We start from the raw sequence: 7,007 nt of genomic DNA, 5'->3' as shown, positions 1-7,007 counted from the left end.
TTTGCCTCTCCAGCTCCTGCACATAACTATTTTTTTAAGGGGTTTGGATTCTGCAGAGGATCCTTGGTGTGCATGACTTCTGCAAGGGCAGAGCTGGAGGAGGCGGGAAGTCCCAGGAGGGGGTGTGGAGCAGCAGGGCCTCTGTGCGGCCGTCCCACTGCTGCGTGGGTCTCCTTAGTTCTGTGCAGATGCTCTGGGTGCCAGTGGTGGCTGATTTCCCTGCTTTGTCCTTGGGAAGAAAAGAGGTAAGCCCAGGTCAACTGGAGCAGGAAGAGTGGATAGGGCGCTGTGAAGGAAAATCGGTGACTGCAATGTACTGAATAGGAGTAACCAGAGAAGGAAAGTCACTGCAGTTCACAGTTTACAGACCAGGCAGTAATTTGCAAAACATTTGTATATCCTTCAAGTGCCAAGGTGCCAGGCAAATGTGACACCCAGTCAAGAGTAGACATGGTGAAAACAATTAGGAAGGCAACACATGTGGTTTTGATTTAGTAACAATAACAACCCCAATTTCATCCTGAGAGCTCTAAGGCTAATCCTGCTATTTTATTTCTGAGCCTTCTTGAGTGCGACTTTTAAAATCTCTTTGACTAATTCACTGGCTTCTATTTTGGGATAGACTCAAGAGGTGCTGCTAATGAAGACAAATGAAGGAAAAGGAACTTGACCCCAGAGTATGAAATTTTGCTCATTAACTTGTGCTTCCAATTGGCTGATTGATATTATTTGGATGTAAATGGGGTAATTAATGACAGGAAATAATGCAGCAGGATATGAGTTGTGCGGAATGCACTCAGTAAATCTCCCTTTTATTATGTCTCAGTTTATTTATGTATGCTATATCTGGATGCTGCTGCCTGATGTAGTTACCACCTTCATTCGGAATTTCCTTAACTTAATTGTTTTGTTCATTCTTATATTCTATTTTGGGAAATTTTTGTTTATGTTTCTGTATGTAATAATTTCCTAGTTTGTTTTTAGTAGCATGAGGATGCATTTTCATGGCCATAAGGAACATTTCAGCATGTGAAAAATTTCTTACAATAGCAATTGCCATTGAAATGAACTATACTTCCTTCCTACTTCATTGGACAGGCTATTGGTATTGCCAGTAAATTAATGGTCACAAATCTCCTATGTACTCTCATTTACATTATTACTTGGTCCCAGAAGGAAATGAGCAAAATATTAAATTTTTTACATTTTTGGGGTGGGTGGAGGGTGAGAGGGCATGCAAGAACTTTTTAAAATTACACATCCTCCTGGGAAGCAAATTGTCCTATGGTTTGAGCCAAAGGACTTTGAAACCAGTAAAATATCACTGTGCTTTTGATTTAGCTTCTTGACGGGTGAATAATATATGTCACCAAAGAAAAGGTGAGCTTAAAATACTGAGTGATGTGAAATGACCCTGGAAAGATTCTGTAAATGTTTATGCACGTGAATAATTTTATCCAAACTTACTGAGGTGATAAGAGAATATGCCCAAGAAAAATTATTGACCTGAATGTTTGTTTGAAGGATCAGGCTGTTCCTATGGATATTTTTACCCATGTCTCTTCAAGAACACTGTGTTTTGTGTGTTTGTCTGCCCACCTGTCTTTTGCCACCCAAAAATCTTTGAACCCTTTGACATAAACCTGGTACTTACACTTGAGACTGTACAATGAAACCTCTTATATAATGCATGGCTCATAAAATAAAAACATTTGAACAAAAAATTATGTTCTCTTATGAAACATGCAAAGCAGCAAATGGAAGAAAGTGCCAGGACAGATTAAGAGCTAATATCTTTGTAAGTGCAAAATTACTTTTCAGACTTGGTCCCAGGCACAGCTTCCTTGGAGGCACACAAAATGGGAGCTCCAGCTTGGGGCTACACCGCCATCGTCTGTGTGTACCTCTCCAGATCAAGAGGGCTGAGGCTGCTTATTTTTTGGGAAATGATCTCACATGTCCTGCAAGGAAGAGCACTCCGATGAGCAATTATCAGACAATAGCTGATGCTCTGGAATTTCCTCTAATAACAACAACTTGATTGCTTGCATGTTCTCACAGGCATCAGAAGAGAGGTGGGGAGAAGCAGGTACTCCAAAAACTTCGATGTGCCTCATTATTTTATTTAGAAAATGTTGAGATAAAAAGTGAAAGCCTGTGGTGTTGTAGCATTGCATTCCTCCCAAGGGTGACAGTGTGGTTCAGGTGTGTCCTACTTCTAGATTACAAAAGTACCTTCCCCACCCCTGACTGCTCCATCCTGCTCACTTCAAACATGAACATCTGGATGTCCATGGATGTTGGGCACCTTCTGAAACATAAAACTGAGATCTTAACTCCTGAAGACAGCCAGTGTTGGCTGCAGGGTCTTTGCTAAATACAGAGTGACTGAGTGATGATACTCTTCAACCTCCTGTACCTAGAGATGGTATTCGCTTGTTATCTTGGATCACCATGCAGTGAAAGTAGCACAGTGTTTGTGTTTCACCCCAAAGCTGTCTGCATTCCTCACTTTTTATAAATGAAATATGTTAGGAAGGAAAATATTTCTTTAAATTACTTCATTTATTGGAACATCCTTGGAGTAGTTCACGTATAGGCCCAGTAAGGAATCTTTAAGTGATCTTATTCTTTAACCTGCTTCAAAGCACTAATACCCCTTTAAAGCTCATAATATATTATCTGTAATAATTAATATTATTCCATGTAAGCTATTTTTATGTGATAATAACAATCTGAAGTGAAGGTTCATCTTGCTGGAAATATATAATATATTAAAGAGAAAAAAAAGCTCTAACCCTCTGCAGTGAGAACTGCAGAAAGGAAGAAGCAGAATTTTATCATTCAGAATTTACTGAAAACATGTTGAATGTTTATTTGAAATGAGAGGAATGGCCAGCCAGCTGGCAGCCTTGTGAAAGTCTGCGTGTCTCCTCTCAGCAGATGGTGCACACAGAACCCGAACACAAAGCCTCCTCCTTTTGTCTTAGGTGCTTAAAAATGTACTTCAAGGCATAACTGTGGACTGCTGTGCCACCACTGCCACTGCTTTCAGAGGACTAGCTAAGATAGAAAGCATTTTAAGATGGGTAAGAAACCATTTAGTACAAAGCATTTTATCTTTCCTGTCGAAATAAGCCTAGATTTGCTCATTGTGTCCCAAAAAAAAAAAAAAAAAAAAAGACTAAAAGACTAATAATGCCTCTGGTAGTATTACACAGATTTTGTTGTCTCTTCCAGTCTCTCCTGCTCTCCTCTACTGAGTACTCATCTTTGCCCTTCCCCACAACCGCTATGCTGTGATCTGCTCCCATTTATTCTCTGTAACTCAAATTCATCCCATCTCCTTTGAATCAGAACTTCTGTTTTACTTTTTCTCCATTTCTTCTCTAATTATTATTTATGAATTAAATTATGCACATTACAGCTTATATGGGTATAATAAATGTTCTGGGATAATTACTGTGGTAAACTGTCTTGGTCATAAGCCCTAAAAATTGCAGGGAAACTGCCAAAACATTTCATTGTGTAGGCACCACAACCTGGGAGCATGAAGCTCCCGTGGCTAATTATTGATTTCATTAGCTAATCAGTCTGTGGATGTAAACACTATAGTTAAAAGTAACTCTGCAGCATTCCTGACTTTTTGTCAGAAATAATAAAATCATTGTTGATAGCTGGCCACTTTTAAGGGTGGGATTCGTTGGCTGCCAGCTTTTGTAGTAAGGAAATACTTGTAATCAACCTGACCTTATTACTCACCAGCACTGGCTGGCCTTGCCCAGCAGCCCGAGATGGAGCAGGAAAGGCGGGGACATCCTCGGGGGCTGAACCACCGCTCTGTCGCTGCCACTGCCACGGCCGCTCGCTCTCCGACAAAACCCGAGCAGGTAACCGAGCTCCCCCTAATGTCGTTCCTGTACTATACAGCCCCCGGCTCCTGCAGCCCGGCGGGAGAGGCCGGGGTAGGGTGGGTGGACTGACAAGGTGCTGCTGTAGGGGTGTCGTCCCGGCCCCGCAGGCTCTGCCCACAGAGCCTCCGTGTCTCCAGGGACGGACGGACGGATGGATGCATGCTCAGGGTACCGCACCTGAACACGAAGCCTTTAGTAGCCCACCCCAGAAGTGTCAGCAGGTTCTGCTCTTAACACTGGGCCATGTAAGAGTTTTTTTTTTTCTGCTGTTAAGCCTCCTAGGAAAAGCTCTTCATAGCTCTTCAGGTTGCTAACTCTAATGTAGGAACAAAGTGAAAGCTAAATTTTTAGTCTACCTTTAAGGATTAGAGGCAAATTCTACTCACTGCCATGTCAGGGGATTGCTTTTTACGACTGCAGGTCCCAGGGTATTGGGTCAGGTAGAATTATTCAGCTGCTCTGTTAGTCATTGAACACAGCTTTATGTAATGTTTCTTTAATCAGCCTTGAGGATCTCAGGCATGATGTCTGCTTTTATTATAGCCACAGATTCCTGTGGCAGATCCTGGGAATTATGTAGTAAAGAGAAGTGCTTTTTTCCCCCTTTTATTTTCTTTTTAAACCTGCTTCCACAAGAAGAAATCGAAAGGTTGTTGTTCATGGAGAGTAACATCCACTCTATTTTACACATACTCAAGCATCTCATCTTTAAAGTCTAATGAAGAGCTCTGAAGTGCACAAGCCTTTCACAAATAAAGATTGTCTTATGAAACAACAGGTAAGGGTTATTGTATAGAATATTCCTGTTTCCATTCAGGGATCCAGAAGCCTGCAAAAGTCTGTAAGCTATACGTGATACAGATGCATTTAAGAAACCAATGTGACTTGGAGGGGGTGGCATTCTGGGTGAAGTTTGTGGCTGGCTTAGGTAAATGATCTGAGTTATGTTGCCTGCTGGCAGAACTTGATCTGAAATATTGTCTTGTGGTGAGAAATATTGAAGAGACTTTAAGGAAAGGCCCAAAGAAATGGCTCAGGACAGGAGTGCTATACACTAGACTAGTGTCACTACTGCACCAAAGCCCCATGTAGGTAAAGGTAGCTGGAATAGATACAAGGTTAAAAAAATCCCCCCTCAGGTTCTGACCTTGGCAACAAACTTGAATACCATCAAAAAAGACGTAGACAGTGCAGGTATAGCATGTGAAGACTGGAGTAGGACCTAGTGACCTTCACTCAGGCACAGAGCATTGGCAGAAACCAAGAGGCAAAAATAAAGCTGCTGGAGGAACTGCAGGTTAATGTGTCAGCTTTGGCTGGCTATGGGCAGGACACTACACATTTGAGAACGGACACTGTCAAGCTCATTTGCTGCATTCCACCTACCAGGACAAAGCATCCAGAGTTGTAGAAAGAGCACAACAAATTCTGTATGCGAACCATAGCATGAGTGGCTTCAGTAAATACAGAATCACTTAGGTTGGAAAAGACCTTAAAGATCATCAAGTCCAACCATAAACCTAACACTGCCACGTCCACCACTAAACCACGTCCCTAAATACCACAGCTGCATGTCTTTACATACCTCCAGGGATGGTCACTCAACCACTTCCCCGGGCAGCCTGTTCCAACGCTTGACAACCTTTTTGGTGAAGAATTTTTTCCTAATATCCAATCTAAACCTCCCCTGGCACAACTTGAGGTTGTTTCCTCTTGTCCTATCACTTGTTACCTGAGAAAAGGGACTGATACCAACCTCGCTACAAGCTCCTTTCAGGTAGCTGCAGAGAGCTCTAAGGTGTTTCCCCTGAGCCTCCTTTTCTCCAGGCTAAACAACACCAATTCCCTCAGCTGCTCCTCATAAGACTTGTTCTCTAGACCCTTCACCAGCTTTGTTGTTCTTTGGACACACTCCAGCACTTCAATGTGTTTCTTGTGGTGAGGGGCTCAAAACTGAACACAGTATTCAAGGTGGGGCCTCACCAGTGCCGGTACAGGTGAATGACCACTTCCCTAGTCCTGCTGGCCACACTATTGCTGATACAAGCCAGGATGCTATTGGCCTTCTTGGCCACCTGGGCACACTGCTGGCTTGTATTCAACCAACACCCCCGGGTCCTTTTCTGCTGGGCAGCTTTCCAGCCACTCTTCCCCAAGCCTGTAGCATTGCAGGGGGTTGTTGTGACCCAAGTGCAGGACCTGGCACTGACACTTGTTGAATCTCATACAATTGGCCTCAGCCCATCGACCCAGCCTGTCCAGATCCCTCTGTGGAGCCTTTCTACCAGCACCCCTGCCCAGCTTGGTGTCATCTGCAAACCTACTGAGGATGTACTTGATCCCCTCATCCAGGTCACTGATAAAGATATTAAACAGAACTGGCTCCAATGCTGTGCCCTGGGGATCACCACTTGTGACCAGCTGCCAATTTAACTCTGTTCACCACCGCTCTTTGGGCTTGATCATCCAGCCAGTTTTTCACCCAGTGAAGAGTGCACCCATCCAAGCCATGAGCAGCCAGTTTCTCCAGGAGAGTGATGTGGGAAATGGTGTTAAAGGCTTTGCTAAAGTCAAGGTAGACAACATCCACAGCCTGTATAAGGCTATTTGAACTACTGAAAGAAGGGACCAGACAAGTTTTAGAAAGACTTATTTGACTTTGTGTGACTTGAGAGCAAAACTTGAACCAAAGCTAGAGATGAAGGAATCTTGGGTGAAAGAACTGGTTTTGCTTATTCTCTTGGATTTATCTACCACAAAAAGTGGTATTTCAGCTTTTATAGTTCCTTCAGATTAAAGTCTAAACTAGTTTTAAAAAGCAGAAAAGACTCTCTGTCTGGGGAGTTTGTAATAAACATCAGTGCAAAAGTTCACACTGTGACTGTAACACACTCTGTGTCTGTGCATGTCTGTGGATGGACACTCACCTCCAATTAATCTTACTTATCACTCAGAAAAAATTCTTACCATTCATTTTACTGTGTTGCCCTTTGGGGCATCCTAATTTCCTACAGTCTTGTCAGGAGCCACAAAGTTATTGTAAGGAAATTACAGGCTTAACATTAGCTGCAACCTTTGTCACAGGAAAAACTT

Source organism: Pterocles gutturalis, unplaced genomic scaffold (genome assembly GCF_000699245.1).
Source record: "Pterocles gutturalis isolate BGI_N339 unplaced genomic scaffold, ASM69924v1 scaffold4667, whole genome shotgun sequence".
Lineage (NCBI taxonomy): Eukaryota > Metazoa > Chordata > Aves > Pterocliformes > Pteroclidae > Pterocles > Pterocles gutturalis.
This window is presented reverse-complemented; position numbering follows the sequence as displayed.